Below are 17,803 nucleotides of genomic sequence, written 5' to 3'. Positions count from 1 at the left end.
AAGATCCAAATTTGTTATATACATTGTCTCTATCAGCTGTACCAATTCTTCAGGTATCAATTATTATCTCCACTTTATAGATGAGACAACAGAGCAGACAGGTGAGTTGCAAAAGAGCCTTTAATTATTAACAGGCAGAACTGGGATTCCATCGCAGGCTTTGAACATTATCCATTGTTACTTTACTTTAGTGTTCCTTGTTTCCTATACCCCTAGGAAAAGCTGTAAGCAAATTGCCGTGCAACCTATTTCTCAACTGCAGTCGTGTCAAATTCATCAGTTCTCAAGGGAAACGTTAGTAGATAATCCATTTAAAACATTGTCTCAAGATGGCAGAATAATCAAATATGAGTATCGTCCATCCCACTTCAATTCTTAGAAATGACAGAATGTAGTTCTTTAAAAGGAATAGAATAATATTATCACTGGCAAACTATAAATAGTGCCACTAGCAGAATAAAAAATTGAGGAGTTATGAAAAATACGTAGAGTAGATGGGATCCGATTGTTAAAAGAGCCACAGCTCAAACCATTTGGGGAAGGGCTGCTGCAGAGGTGGGGGTGTCTGGGTACACGATGCTCAGAGGCCAAGGATGCCCAGCAGAGGGCTCTTTGGCAATTGTCAGGATGAGTCACTGGGGCTCTCATTCAGGGAAATGAATAGGCTGGTGCCTCGCCTATGAGTTTTTGCGGATTCAAAGACAGCAGAGCCTCCCTTCCAGGTTAAGCAGTGAGGATGTGACCACCTGGGAGGAAGGACAGTGGCAGGGCTGAGTTGCAGCTGGTACGGACCTTCCAAACCAGCTGTTAAAATATGATAGGACTTCTCTTCACAGGTGTCTCAGAGCCATAGGATGGCTGATCATTCTTGTTTCACATCACCATGCCAGGAAGGAAGCATGGGGATGGAAGGGGGAAAAAGCCTGCATTGGAAACACTGTTCAATGCGATGCCAACATTGAAAAGCAGACTTTCCTAGACACGCCCAGAAGACTCTCACCTGTAACTCTGGGGCCAGATCTCTGTTGTATGCCATCCCTAGTTTTAGTCAATGGTAGGAAATTAGCTTTTAAGGTGACATGTTTCTGTATCTAATACATGCTGAAGTATGACTATCATGTACTTGTGTGATTGAACTTTTTGCTTATAAATACCAGACTTTTTATCTATCCCTGTTAATTTCATCTTTTTTTGCATAGAATGCTTGCCACAAGTAGAGCTTCATATGCTTTAGAACTCACAGCACCGTGTCAGGTCTGTACTTGATACGAATGCTCTGTATATGTACAACCAAGTTCCTGGCAGGAATAGTGAGCAAGGCAGGGTCAAGGAAGGAGCCTGGTAGCTTTCTCCAGGAGAGAGGTGTGTTATTTCAGCACTTACCTTTATGAGCATTCTTATAAGAATATTCATATTGGATTTACATTTTTGTGTTTCTTTTTCTTATTATAGAAGAGCAACTCAGAAAGCTTAAAATGCTGGATTTTAGTATGATTTCTGTCCCAAGATAATGACGTGTTAGGTTTTATCAGGTAAGGTGTTTTGGGAGAGTATTCAGCTCTAAATTGATAGTAACCTTAAGACTTAGGTTTACCTATTTTATATTATTCTACTTCTTTTTTTAAAAATACACTTTATTGATATTTTACAGAGAAGAAGGGAGAGAGATAGAGAGTTAGAAACATCGATGAGAGAGAAACATCGATCAGCTGCCTCCTGCACACCCCCAACTGGGGATGTGCCCGCAACCAAGGTACATGCCCTTGATCAGAATCGAACCTGGGACCCTTCAGTCCGCAGGCTGACACTCTATCCACTGAGCCAAACCAGTTTCGGCTTATTTTACTTCTTTAAATTCTAAAATACTGATTAAAAATGAATCTAAGTTTTTAATGGCATTTTCCCAATTATTTGAGAAAAACTGATTGAAACTTTTTACTTACCTGAATTAGAGAAATTCTGTCAACTGTTAAAAAAACCATCACTATATCAATTTTCTTTTTTTTAAATAATCAGTTATTTTAATATTATATAGATTTAGCTAGATTACCTTATATGTACATTTGGAGTGTTTAATATAATGAAATAGTTGCATGCTTTATTTTGTTTTATCCTCACAAAAACGTGCAATGAAGCAAATAACTCAGTAAGATAAAGTACTTTATCTAGAATCACACAAACTTGTGAAGGGAAAGTGGGAGTTTGAATTGAGGCAGGCTGACACCAGAACAATTACAATTAATCGATAAACCGTTGGCCCTTTCTTTTCATTACTTCTGTTCATCTTCAGAACAATCAAGGTGGGGTTTTGTTACTGGTTTTGCTTCTCCAACGATTCAGAGACTTTCTCTGTTGCAAGAATCCTTCACCCTCTGAGTCCTGGTGGGGACAAGGCATCCTTCTTGGCTGCAGTTTCTGAACAAGGAAGCAGCTCCCTCTCCAGCCCCATTGCAGCCACCTCCAGACTCCCCTGCTCACATCAGCCCCCTGAGCCTGCCTGAGGGTGTGGCGCCCTGCCCCTCTTTCTCTGGGATGATAGCAGTCATGGTGGCTTCTGAGGACGTGCTGGTGGCAGAGACGGACGAAGCATGCAAGTGATAAGGGTATGAATGTACAGGTTGAGAGTTGCGCTTCGGTGGCAGCAGCAGCCATAGTAGGATACTCATCAGCATGGTCGTGAGCATTGCTTCTGGCTGCTTAGCCTTGAGTCTGATATTCCAGCACCCCCAACATTTCTGTGTCACCCAATATTATTTTAATAAACTAAAGACTCTGCTGAGAGTATTAGTTGAGAGAGCAGGCCCGACCTGCTACTTCCTAGATGTGTGTCCTGGGGTAAGGACCTCAAGTCCCTGCGTGCTTGTCTCCTCCTCTGGGTCAATAAGGATGCGGGGACTCAATGAGTGTGTGGTATTTGAAGACGCTGCAGCATGTAGGAAGCACTTCATAACTGCCCCACTATATTACTAGGATAATTTTCGCCTTAATCAGGCAAAGTCTGTTTCTTACAACTGAGAACTATCACAGATAATTATTAATGTTTCTAGGTTTTATATGAAAACCAAGGCTCAGCGGAGTCATACTTATGTCTACAAATGTAGAGAAAGGTATATGCAAGAATTTTACAATAAAATGTACATCTATCTGAACTCCAAACTTAGTTCAGTTTTTTGTTTTTTTTTGCATTTTCCTACTTAAAATAGGATGGCTCAAAATATCCTTATACCAAACAAATAGAAATGTCCTCCTTCAAGTGCAGTTGACTAGGAAAGAGAAAAGGGTTTGACTAGAAAAATTTCCTTTAACTCTATCATTATTACATCTTATCATTATTACATCTAGGAGACCTTCTACAAGACTGAAATTCCAATCTCCAATTAAACAGCAAGAAAAATGTGTCTGGGTATATAAGATACAGTATGAACCCAATAACTTAATAATTCTATTTATTAAAGCTGTCTAGGAGTTAATCCTATTATAGCTATCTTGTGCCCTGGAAGCAGAGAAGATTACTAAAACAGAATGTGTGTAGTTTTTCTTAAAAGTTTTTTCTTCCATCTAATTTTCTCAGCTTAAAAATTCAGTAAGCTGCAAAGCTCCACTTTCTTTCACATCCTAAATGTAGCAAGGTTAGCAGTAACTCTCGATATAAGGGCTTATCTTTCCCTCTTACAACCACCAGGCAGAATTTCATCTCTCTCACTGTGTCTGGGGGGAAAAAATGTGTGTGTGTTCCAAACAAAACAGGCAAGCACTTCACATGTGAGCTGAGCTGCTTTTGCTGTAGCAGAAAACTGTACCACATGGAGGAAATCCTCAGAAAGAGGGCAATCGTTTTCAACCTGATGCTTTCTTTCATGCAAGCCCAGCCTCAAAGGAATGTATTTATCCTTAAGAAAGGATGCTATAATTTTTTTTCATGGCTCCAAAGCTAAATGTGAAGGATGGGACAGCCAGGAAATAGTCGGATAGTACACACTGTAATTGCATCATTTACATACTTTAATGCAGAGCTAATCACCGAGCATCATATACCAAATGTTTTTTAAATGGTTTATTTTAGAAACTGGGACATGGTTTTATTCTTTTGTATTCTAAGTTCATGTTTTAATTTTAACAGAATACCAAAATATAGCATTTCCATGTCTATCTAATTGTGTGTAACTTTGAATATGTTTTAAATGGGCATACATATTATTATTTGAAATTCCTTCTATCATCTCATATTTTTTGTTTATTCTTTTTTCTTATTTTTTTTAATTCCCACCAAAGATATGTTTTTTTTTAAATATATTTAATTGATTTTTACAGAGAGAAATGGACTGGGATAAAGAGTTAGAAACATCAATGAGAAACATCTATCAACTGCCTCCTGCAAGCTCCCTACTGGGGATTGAGCCTGTAACCAAGGTACATGCCCTTGACTGGAATTGAACGTAGGACCCTTCAGTTCGAGGGCCGATGCTCTATCCACTGAGCCAAACCTGTTAGGGCCAAGGATATGTTTTTTTCTTTTGTTTTTTTTTTTTGTTTGTTTGTTTGTTTTTTTCATTGATTCTAGAGAGAGAGGAAGGGAGACAGAGAAAAAAGAATTGATGTGAGAGAGAAACATCAATCAGTTGCCTCCCATACGTGCCCTGACTGGGGATTGAACCCACAACCTGGGCATGTACCCTGACTGGGAATTGAACCCACAACTCTTTGGTGCACAGAATAATGCTCTAACCACTTCGAAATACCAGCCAGGGTTATGTTTCATTTATTTTTATAATCACCAGTAAGGCATATATTTAATGACCAAAGCTTATACATGTACAGCTTATTAAACCAAGCTAATATAAATTATTTAAAATATTAATCTTCATAAAGCAACTGTAAAATACATTGTGTAACATTCCTAAAATAGTCTTTAGTCTCTTTTGTGACCTTGAAGAATAACTGTTGTTTGCAGTGTGTTTAAAAATATACAAAGTGCTTTACTATTGATTTTCTCATTTCATTCTAACAACTATGTAAGCTGTATGTTGACTGTTTTATTTTTATTTAAATGACATTATCATTTGAGAAGCCAATGCCTAGAGAGGTTATGCTGCATTCCTCTACAAGAGGGTTCGTGTGGGGATCGGGTGGAAGAAGACAAGCAGCGAATGGCAGAGCCAGGACTTAAATCCATCATTTTGAAATGTGTGTCCAGGGTCATTCCTGTGACAGCCATTTTTCTCATTTGCTCACTGCGCTCATGGGGGAATTCAAAAGTGAAATCAGTTGTTGCCCAGCTGCCAGTCTTGCCCAGCTGCCAGTCTTTCTCTACCTGGAGACAAACCCCTGTTCCAAGAACACTAGCACCCAATATATATTTGTTTATTTGTTTTTCCCAGCTTCTTTCACTAGGCCCGGGGCCTGGGGGATGACGTGCATGGCACAATGTTGGCAACAAGTCCATGGCCAGTATCTGATTATTACTAGTAATGGAAAAAGTGATGCCTGAACATGCTTGTGATCTCTTGGAAAACATACTCATCTAAGATCCCAAATGTTTGCTAGAGGTCCAAGGGACCATCCCAAGGTCTGTTTCACAGTGAACGTTCTTCTCTCTGAGTGGCAGTTTTCTCATCTATAATAATAAAAGCGTAATATGCTAATTAGACTGGATGTCCTTCTGGATGACCTTCCAGACAAAGCCCGGGCTGTGAGGGAAGCCTGGGTCCTGGGTGCCTGCTGGCTGCTGGAGGGAAGCCCGGGTCTCGGGTGCCAGAGGGAAGCCAGTGCTGGCAGCTGGGGGAAGGCCTACTCTTGCATGAATTTCATGCATCGGGACTCTAATATATAAATGAGGAGCTAGACAGAGACATTTAAATATCTATATATATAAAAGCCTAAATGACCGGTCCACTGAATGACCAGTTGACCGGTCGCAATGACATGTACTGACCAACAGGGGACAGATGCTTCAACGCACAGGATCAGACTCCCTCCTGTCTGGATCGAGTCTGTGGGGATCAGGACAAAACCGGCTATCCGACATCCCCCGAGGGGTCCCGGATTGCGAGAGGGTGCAGGCCAGGCTGAGGGACCCCGTCAGTGCACGAATCCATGCACCGAGCCTCTAGTGTTCTAATGTTTGCAATTGTGGCATGGCAATTACAGAGCCCTAGTCAAAGTCTCATTTTACTCTAGAGGTGACCACTGTTCTATCCTTCAGGTATTTTGTCTGTGTTTTTTTTTTTTTTTTTCATACTGTCCTTTCCCTCTCCCCTAAGCAGTGTGGAGCTTACTTTAGTGACCTTGGCTTCTGTGCTCATGGAGAACAGTGAAAAGTAAAAAAAGCCTTCCATCTATTTAAATCAGCTCTTATTACTTTTTAAAGGGGTGTACTGAAGGCTAATTTGTAAGGCTGGATTTACCTGACTCAGTGAAATAATTTATGCACCAGAAAACTGATATTTTATTAAAAGGTGGTATTTTAAAAATAGACTTAGTGATCTTGGTACTGCTTCTGAGTTTATAATAAAACAAAGCAAACAATGACTTAAGACAAAACAACTCTTTCCCTCAACTTATTTGGATGAGTGATGCAATTTTTTGCCATTATTTAAGGAAAGTCACATCAATGCCTAGAGCATACAAATGTAAGGGAGGTTGCTTTCCTATTAGGCCATTGAGGTATGAAGTTGCTTCTGTGTTTTAAAAAGCTTCAGTTTAGAGGTTAAGCATAATAGTATAGGAGTTCAATAGGATTTCACATTTAACTTCAGATGAATCTGGCAGACAGGTATAGAGATAATAGGGAAGATTTTTTATTCCTGGGAAAAATGGTTTTCTTTGCATGTCTATTTATCCCTATAAACTAGCCAGGATTATACTTTCTTAATTTATATTCCTGGAGGTTGAATAGGGTATAGTGGGGGTTAAAGGTGATAGAAGGAGACTCAACTTGGGTTGGTGAACACACAATACAATATACAAATGATGTATTATAGATTTGTACACCTGAAACCTGTACAATTTTATTAACCAATGTCACCCCAATAAATTTGATAAAAAAAGAAAAAAAATGAATCTTCATGCGACATATGTGAAATGCCAAATTTTACGTTTATATTATCTTTTCACAGAATCTTTAGAAACAAAACATATAAATCTTTTTCAGAAGAAAAACATGGAATCAGAAAGTATTTCCTTCCTTAAGGAAGAAAACAGCAATCAACAGATTACCTCAATACCTAGATTTATGACAGCCAAGGGTAAAAAGGTAAGGAACTTCAAATGACATAGAACATATCTACCTAATATGAGGTATGCATTTAAATCATCTATACTAACTTGAAAAATTGTTTAAAATGACTACTAGTTTAAGATGAAAATTAGTTATGATTTATATATTAATTTTCTGAGACACAAAACCTTCCTAGGCTCCAGTTTTCTTATCATACCTAATAAAATGGTAATATGCAAATTACCATCACTCCGCTACGCCTACGATTGGGCCAGCGGGAGACACAGGGGGCGGGACTCGGGGTGGCTGGGGTGGTGATTGGGCCGGCAGGACGCTGAGCTCGCGTTGCCAGTGGTGACGCGGCCATGGCTGTGCTGCAGCACAGACGGGCCTCTGGGGCAGCGAGCTGGCGTTTTGGAGGTTTGGAGGCAGCGCGGGTGGGTGGGCGGCGCGGCTCCCGGGGGAGGAGTCTGGCGGCAGTTGGGCCGCAGGAGCGCGCGGAGGTGTCCGGGTGTCCCAGGTGTCCGCAGAGGAGGCGGCGGTGGCCCCAGCATTCCTGGGTGGGAGGCGAAGGCAAGACCCCAGCCTGGGCTCCGGCCGCAGGAGGACCATGCCCCGCCCCGCCTCGCCCTAGGGGCCCAGGGACTTCGGAGCTGCCGGCCACACCGGGTCCCGACCAGCGGACAGACAGCCTACACGTGCATGATTGAATCATGCACTGGGCCTCTAGTTTATAACATAAAACCTTGAACTAGATCATCCGTTTACACCTTTCCAGTTCCAAACTACAGTGTTTTAGCTCTCTTCCAAAAGAGGCAAGGTAATCGCAGGTAAGTTATTTTCTTCAACGGTGTCTGAACTACTTCCATAAAAGTGTCTCATGTACTCATAAAGCCTGTCATTCATAGAATAATCAGTAAATATTAGTAGTGCATTAATTATGTATAAGACACTGCAAGCTGTAAAAGACCCAAAGAAAAATAAGAAATCCTTAATAACTTTAAGGAGCCTACAATCTAATTTGAGAGATAACAATGAATACAGAGAGTCAACTAACACCATACAATCATCAGGTAATTGATGTCATGAGGAAGTTAATAAGTACTGTCTGATTTAATTATATGTGTAACGAGAGCTGAGCTCATAAGGTGAGCTATTTGGGGCTGAATAGAACTAGGGATTCTTATGAAAAAGTGATTTGATCTGTGTCTTGAAGGATGGAGAGAATTTAAATAGGTGAAGGAAAGAGCGTGGCAATTATACTGGTAGCTACTAGGCTTAGAGCTTTACAGTGTGATGGGTGCTTTTGCACAGTAACTTGACAAGATGTTATGATAAGCATTCTTCTTCCTGTTTCAAATAGAGAAAACATAACTCTAAGACCCGAAACTCATATTCTAGTCTTTTTATTTCCAGTTTTCTGTTCTTACCTCTACTTTAATTGAAATCCTGGAATAGTATTTTTAAATTCTACTATTTTTTTCCTTCAGGAAGGGATTAGAGCACTAATTAGCATTTGAATTGCTACCTCTTATTCTGCATTATCTTTTTCATGTGAAAACCTATATTGAAATGAAAGGTGATGGGTATTGTTTTCATCTAACATAAGAGGAAGCTAAACCCAGTGAAGTTGTAGGTAGGGATCAAAATCAGGAATGTGGAAAATGCAAAACATTGTTTGACTGTGAATTTTGTCTTAAACAGTTTATAGAAGGAAAAACTTCCAGAAAGGTTGATTGCACAGTTTCTCTTTCACATGTGGACAATTATTATCCTTTTGACCCCAAAGAGTTCATGAACCTTTATAAATTCCTAACATGCAGGCAGGAACTAATGTTACCAAACTAGGAACTCTAATTGCTCTTATTATATGGAAATCAATGAGTAGTTTTTAAGCTCTGGCCTTGTGCCAGGTTTCAAGCCCACTGCTCTCACGTCATCAAGAAAAATCAAGGGTGGAATATTTTGTATAATTATTTATCCACATGTGCTATAATTACTTGGAAATTTCCGTTTTAAACATCAGATATATAATAGGAAGGGAGAAAAATCTTTAAATAACAGACAATCCTCTTGTACATTATCTAAGAATTCTAAAGTTCAAGTTGCTGGTTTAGTGTCTGCCTTCCTCCCGGAAAACAAAGTTTAGGTCCAGAGGAGGATGTGTAGCAGCTATTGTATACATTTACAGGAAAATACAGGGAAGGAATTTCATGAAATCAATAGCTGAGCTCCTTGAAAACCCTAATGAAGGGCTAATGAAATTTCCAGGCATCTCCTCAATCAAAAAAAACACAAGGGAAATGACATCAAAAACCAGCTTCTACATCCTTTAAGTAGTTTTCTTAAAAAGAACACAAAGTAGGAAATGAAAGGGAGGCTGGGGAAATGGATAACAAAATTTGTGTGGAAGCATGTGACCCATTTTAACCATTCCAGGTATTTATGATGCCATATTTCATAACAGGTTACTTCTCTGATACTAAAAATTCCATAATGTACTTTTATAATTTCACATTGAAGAATTTGTTCATAGTATAAATGTTCTTTCTTAAATCAACAATTTCTTTCTGTAATAGGGAAACACATTTTGTTCTGCCTATGGTCCTATCAATAAAAGCTTTCGTCAATGTTTAATCAGATGGTAAAGAAGACCCAAACCCAACACAAAGTGGGTTAGCCACTGAGAAAGGATATTGTGTTCAAGGAACTTTTCTATACTTCACTTTTTTTAGCAGCACAGAATTTGGTATACAGGACCTCAGCTTCAATACTTTACAATGGGCAGAAATAAGAATAGAGTCTCCTTTTTGTGCAATTGTATCAGAATTATGGGGCAGTACTTACCCACTCATGCTAGCTTGAAAAGAGACCTTTTCAGTAAAGCACCTTTCACACTATGTACTCCATCTCCCTTTGCAAAACATACTTGAGTGTCAATATGAATTTTTAAATAGACTAAATAGATTTCTCCCTCCATATGGTTCAGCAGTGCTGCCTGAACTATTTATTTGACTATGACAGCAGTTCTCCAACCTACTGGTCTCAGCACCCTTTTATACTCTTAAATACTAGGTGTACCGGTTAATAATGCCAGATTTTGTAATCAAAGAAAACACGATAATTTCAAGAGAAACATCAAAAGTGCTTTACTTAAAGTAATGTCCATCGCTAGCTACATATTTTCCCCATCTTTCAGCTAATTTGCGGATACCATCGCAATAGAACTTTTCTTGTTTTGAGGCAAACCATTCAGAGACCAAATTTTCCACTTCTTTGTACGTTTTGAAGTGCTGCTCAGAAAGTGCGTGTGCCATCGATGGGAACAAGTGGTAATCTGAAGGAGCAAGGTCTGGTGAATATGGCGGGTGGGTTAATACTTCCCAGGCAAGATCTTTTAATGTGTCTTTAACTGGTTTTGAAGTGTGTGATAGTGCGTTATCATGAAGCAAAATTACTTCGCCATGTCTTCTGGAACATTCTGGTCATTTCATGATCAAAGGGTGGTTCAAATTGATTATTTGTTGTTGGTAGCGATCAGTATTAACTGTTTCACCTGGTTTTAGAAGCTCATAATCCACCACACCTTCCTGATCCCACCAAACGCAGAGCATTGTCTTCTTTCTGAAGCGATTTGGCCTTGCAGTCAATGTTGATGGTTGACCTGGATCAACCCATGATTTGTAAATTTGGGATTGTCAAAATAAATCCACTTTTCATCGCCAGTCACAATTCAATGCAAAAAAAGACTTTCTTTCGTGCCATTGAAGCAACATTTTACTGATGACTTTTTGGTTTTCCATTTGTCTTTCGTTCAGTTGATGTGGCACCCATTTTCCTTCCTTCAAAATCTTTCCCATTGCTTGTAAAGGATCAGAAATTGTTTGCTGAGCAACATTTAATCTTTATGCAAGTTGTTTTTGAGTTTGACATGCATCTTCATCCAATAATTATTGTAATTGTTGATCTTCAAACTTTTTCAGTTGACCTGGATGTTCTTTGTCTTTCACATCGAAATCATCACTTTTAAAGTGTTTAAACCAGCGTTCACAAGTATCTTGAGATGGAGCATGTTCACCATCAATAAAAGCTTCCCAAAGTATATGATAACTTTTTCTTCAAGATAAAGTAATGAATTAAAACTTCCTATAAATGCTTTAAAAATATCTATGATGTTAACACCTTCAGCAAATTTGACATATGAAGTTTTGACGCTTGCTGTCAATACAACAAAATAGCATACATATCAAATCGCATACATATCAACATATGTGTAACTCCATCTATTGAAAAAAATCCGCATTATTAACTGATACAACTAGTTCATTGAACATCCCCAAAGAGCTTTTGTTTATGTGGATTATATCTACTAATATTTAGCATGTTATAAATTAAAAGAGAAATGTTAATTAAAATAATAAAAAAAAACACTATAAATAAGTATAAATAACATAGTTTTGTGGAAAATATCTATATACTCCCAAAACAAAAAAAAATATTTGGCAAAAATAGTGACTTTTTGGAATTATTGTTTTGATTGAAGTATGTGAAGAAAACATGACCTCATATAGAATGTTAGTTGGAAAACAAAGATATATTTTAACAGTCTTTTAAGATAATTGCATATATTCTTCTTTGCAACTTCACCAGTACTTGACAAGTGGTAATTTCTTAAAAGTTAGTTGCACTATGAAATCTGTAATCATGTCAGTCAACTTTTTGTACCCTGTTACATTAAAATCCATTAGTTTAACTTTTACTTTGAATGACTATTTTACCATACATGATTTTATAAAATGACACATTTGTCATATGGAAAATTTACTGAGTTATACAGATCGTCCTAATGTTGACACATTTCATTATACAATACTAAAAAATTGTTTATTAATATTATCACCAACCTCATCAGAAAAGTCTTCATGTATTGAAAGCTGTGGAGCTAATAGTGGTGAATACAAGTTTCCCAAAGTTCTAAATTTCACTTGATAGCTTGAATTTCTTTACTGGCAACAAGTCCCGTGAGTTTTTTCTTTGAAGTGACTGGTTCATATCATTCATTTTTTTTAGAAAATATCTACCAGATACACATATGTAAGTCTGAGTAATCATAGTTTGTTTTTCTGTCTTTCATTAAAGAAAAAATAGTATTCCATCATAAAAGCGGCTGGTTTTTGTGCTAGGACTTGAACTTATCCAACTATTTCTTTATATGCACCCAACAGAAGTGTGCTTTATACATATTCCAACTTTATCACACAAATATTTTTAAAATCATGTTTTCATGGATGAAGATTCAATGAAAACTTATTCCATATACTGTTTCATCAAGGACTTCCTTAAGTGAAACTGGCATTTAAAAAAAATTGTGACTGTATGTGATGAAGAACACAATGACAGTAGTACCAGTTGGTGCCACTGCATTGATTTGCCCCAAGGCATAGCACTTTAACACATCATTGCATTTTCACCATCAGTGCAAATATAAACATAGTTAAATAGGAAAATGTTATCATATTATTGGTTAAGTAGTTTTCAACTCACTTTTGAAAGTGTCTCAGGAGCTCCTAAAGGTTCACAGATTATACTTTGAGTTTGCTGACTTATAAGATGAAAATATTATAATTTTAAACCTTATCACTCAATGTTCATTTAAAGAAGTATATGAGTTATACATGAGTGAGGAGTTTTCTGTTTATACCTACATAAAGATATATAATACCTACATTAAAAATAGCTCACAAATTGTATAGGTATTGAACATTTTATGAACCTAAATACAGCTAGACATATTTAAGTATGAATATATTTATTTATTATTTTATTAGGATGACTTTTATCTACAGACTAGTGGCCTGGTGCATGAAATTTGTACACAGGGTGGGGGGTATCCCTCAGCCCGGCCTGCACCCTCTCCAATCTGGGACCCCTTGGGGAATGTCCCTCTCGCAATCCGGGACCTGCTGGCTCCTAACCGCTCACCTGCCTGCCTGCCTGATCGCCTCTAACCTGCCTGCCTGATTGCCCCCAACAGCACCCCCTGCTGGCCTGCTCGCCCCCAACTGCCTCCCCACCAGCCTTATCACCCCAACTGCCCTCCCCTCCTGTCCTGATCACCCCTTACCGCCTCTGCCTCAGCCCCGCCACCATGGATTTATCCGGAAGGACATCTGGAAGGTCTCCTGGAAGGTCTCCTGGTCTAATTAGCATATTACCCTTTTATTAGTATAGATAATTGTTCATACTAGAGAATTAAATAAGATATTATTTAATACTAATTAAGCATAATTGCTTTAGCTACTAACTGATTATCTGGAAGAGCTAAATCATTCCATATTAAAGATATTATATTTATTTTTCAGTTATCAAAGAGAATTTGTTTCATAATTTCATTTTAATTCATTCATTCAACATTTTTTGAGTCTCAGAGCCAGTAGAAGGGAGTGTGGTTCGTGTACAAAGATAAGGTACACAAACTGTACCTTATTGCTATATAGTGTTAGATATAATTTAAGATGGTAGTATACTATCATTAAACTAAACTATAAAGCACTGCGGAATTATGGAAGTAGAGCAACTGATGTAATTCCATGTGGAGAATCAGAGACAGCTCCCTAGAAGAGTATAAACTTGGAGTTGATTCTTGAAAAACAAGTAATTAAAATAATAATAAGCATCATTGCACTTATTATGTGCTAGGCCCTGTTCCAAGCAGTCTACAATTATTTACTCACTTAGTCCTCATAATAACCCAATGAGTAGGAATAATTATTATCTCGGTTTTACAGATGAGTCTGAGTCACAAGTGATTAAAAAATCTGCTCAAATGGCAAACAAATATTTGGAACTACATTTGAACCCAAGAAGTCCAGCTGTAGAGTTTGTGCTTTTGGTCACTGAACTGCTCTGGAATCTAAAAGCCCATACAATGTTTACTTAGTACTGGAATTTGTGTATTCTACATTAACACTCATTGTGTGTGCAGGAAACAAGGGCATGCTAAACAAGAACTATGTAGAGTCTGGTGAGAGTGCACCATATTCTTTCTATTTCCGCTCTGAAGTAGGAAGCAATTGCAGTCAACTTCCTCCGGAGGGAGAGGTGGAGAGATGGCAAGTGTTGGACTTGAGTAGATACTTGAAGACTAAGAATAGCCACAGCATTGTGTGCAGGAAGGAAATAACTACTGCTCATAAACACAGCTTAAAACCTCACATTTGTAGTGGTTCAACTCCACATTATTGTTGATCTTTTCCCAGCAGATTTCAGAAATTAAGATACAAGAAAATATTTGAATTGGTCCAGGGTTAATAAAATAGGGTTTTAGAATATTTTCAGAGGAATAGCTAAAATCATGGACTTTGGGTTTAGACTAAATAGGAAAAAAGTCCTGACAGAGAAAATGCATAGTTCTATTATTTTTCTGGCTTTTCTACCTATGAGAAGGATCAGTTTGGAAATACTAGAATAACATTGATAAAAAGATATGGAAGCCCAAGATGAATGGGAAGATTGTTTTGAATGCTTAGAGATTTTAAATGAATGTATGTTGCCTGTTCCAAAAAGGAACATAAAATTAGAATCAGTTCATATCAGTCTGACTGCCTGTGTTGCAATGCTAGTTTTTGTGATAGTGGACAAATTTCTTAAACTCTCTGTGTCTGTGCTTCCCTATCTATAAAGTGAAGATGATAATTGTGTTATTGTAAGGATTAACTGAGTTAAACCAAGAGATGCACACATATCAGTACTTGCCCAGAATAAGTACTTAAGTGCCATAAAAGAAAAAGTTGATAAATTAGGCTTCATCAAAATTAAGAATTTTTCTGTTTGAAAGACGCTGTTGCCTGCTGATGTGGCTCTGTGGTTGAGCGTCAACCCATGAACCAAGAGGTCACAGTTTGAGTCCCAGTCAGGGCACATGCCTGGATTGTGGACTCAATCTCCAGTAGAGGGTGTGCAGGATGCAACCGATCAATGTTTCTCTCTCATCATTGATGTTTCTATCTCTCTTTCCTTCTCCCTACCTCTCTCTGAAATCAATAAAAACATGTATTTTTTAAAAAAAAAAAAAACTATTAGTCTTAACAGGGTTTGTCTTCAAAAGACAAGCCACAGGGTGGGGGGAAATATGTGTAAATTGTGTAGCTGATAAAGGATTTATATCCAGAATATATAAAGAGCCCTCAAGTCTCAATAATAAGGAAATAAATATATATAATATTTAATATATGTAAAGAAATATATGTGTGTATCTATAAATAAAAGGCTATAACATTTGAAAGACACTTAGACTTGTCAATGGTAAATTATCACATAAGAGATACTCAACATCATCAGCCATTAAGGAAATACAGATGAAACCACAGAAGATACCACTATACACCATTAAATGGCTAAAAATAAGTAAAAAGGAAAAGTCATTACCAGAAAGAAATGGGGGTGGGAAGAGGCAGGAGATGGTAAAGGGAGGATAAATGGTGTTGGAAAGAGACATGAATTGGAGTGATGAACACACAATACTATATACAAATGATGTATGATGGAATTGTACCCCTGAAACCTATATAATTTTATTCACCAATGTAACCTCAATAAATTCAATTTTTTAAAAAAGGAGAGAAAGGAATGCACTGACAATATACTAAGTGTACTGGAAAGGATGAAGAGCATTACATTGCTGTTTGGAAAGCAAGATGATATAGAAACTTCAACAGCTTCTTTTGAAATGAAATATGCCATTATCTTATGACCAAGTAATATAGTCACCAATAAAGTATTCTTTTCTGAGGAAGAATCATCCCTAACAATCTCCTCTTTCTGTTTCTTTTCTTATTTAACCTTTTACTCTCTCAGTCTGTCTTGTAGTTTCCCTTGTTATAAAGATAGGAGAAGCTGAAAGACTGCTCCTTCTGACTATAGAAGACAAAGCTAAATCATCTTCAGTATTTCCAAAAGGCATTTGCCAGCAGTCTTGAAAATCTAATATAAGTAGTAATATTTTTTTAAAAAAAATTGCAGGAATTACATCAACTCAGAGTGATTGTCATAATGATAGAAGACTACATTGACAGTAAAAAGATTTGTCTTTAAAAAGAAAAATGAGGAAACTCAGTTTAATCAAATAAAGACATTTTATTAGGTAGACCAGATCTTCCAACATATGGAGTACACGTGGGAAAACAAAATAATAAAACTATCACTGATGGTGAAAAGTTTGGGAACCCATATTAGGCCATCTTTCTCTTCCAAAGAGGAGTTGTCTAGAGGTGGAGTGGATAATGTTGAACAGAGAGGGTTAAGAAAGGAAACTTTAAACTTCTATGCCTTTAATTCAACAGGTTTGTGGAAAATTTAGCTTGTACTATTATATTTTAAAAGTTTGTTGATTATCTCAAATTTGACAAAATCAGGGAAGGGCTTAATTATGTTAATTATTTTAAGGAGTTTAAAGCTTTTGCTGTAATTTGGGTATTTCAATTGCATCTATGTGATAGATTTAATGCCATTTTGTAAGTTACAGATAGGTTAGAAATGTCATTAATCAAATCATCTAAAATGTATTTTATAAAAAGTAAAATGACATATACATATATATTTTAGGCAGAAGTGGGGTATATCATCAGTAATTATATATTATATGTTTTCTTTTAGTTTTAAAAATAAACAATATGCATATGTTCTTTCTGACATAAGCTCTTAAATTTATTATTTTTCTCAAACAAATGCTAAAATATATGTTAGTAGTATTTTTAACATCTCCATTGAGGTGAAAACAGCTTTCAATAAACTACACATATTTAAAGTGTAAACTTGTATACGTTCTGCTGCTATATGTATGTCACCATGATTCAAATAATAAATTCACTCAATGGCTCCTGGGTTTCTCATGCCTCTCTGAAATCCCTCCTACCCACTAGTTCTGTGCCATCCCCAAGAAACCACTGATTGGCTTCAGAGCCAGCTGCAAAAATGAAAATGTGAGATTCCTCGAGCTTTGTTTGGGGCATCGTTATTTTAAAAGTTTTATCTCTTTGAGTCTTGCCTTTAGATTTTGTTAAGCAGGACCAGAGTCCCATTTATTCTAAGTTTAAGTTTTTTGCTGCTATTGAAGCTGTAAGGTTTGAGGCGCAGGAAACTGGAGTCAGGGACGACCAAGGCATATTAAAGGAAGGTTTATTCCACAGGAGGAAAAGAGCAGGGACCCAACCGGGCTGCCTCCGCAGATGGAGGGGGATGGAGAGAGAGGAGAGCAGCGCAGGCACGTGGGAGTGTGGAGTGGCCTTTTAAGGAAACAGGAAGGGGTTGGGTCCAGGGCGGAACTGGAAGGGGTGGGCCCCAGGGCACTCGACACGCGCTGATTGGTGGTTCAATGTCTTGGGGATGTCTCGGTGGCAGATGCCAGTAATGTCATAACTCCGCCTTGCGGATGCATGCATCGGCTCTGGACTCTTCCCCCTGCCTCAACCTAACAGAAGCGAGACCCTTTTTTGTACTATAACCTTTTTTGTACATTACCTCTGATTTTTAAAATTTCCTGTTCTGTTTGTTGGGCAGCCCTATGTGAGCTACAGCCACTTTTTCTGA

This window comes from Cnephaeus nilssonii, assembly GCF_951640355.1.
Source record: "Cnephaeus nilssonii genome assembly, chromosome: 5".
NCBI classification, from domain to species: domain Eukaryota; kingdom Metazoa; phylum Chordata; class Mammalia; order Chiroptera; family Vespertilionidae; genus Cnephaeus; species Cnephaeus nilssonii.
This window is presented reverse-complemented; position numbering follows the sequence as displayed.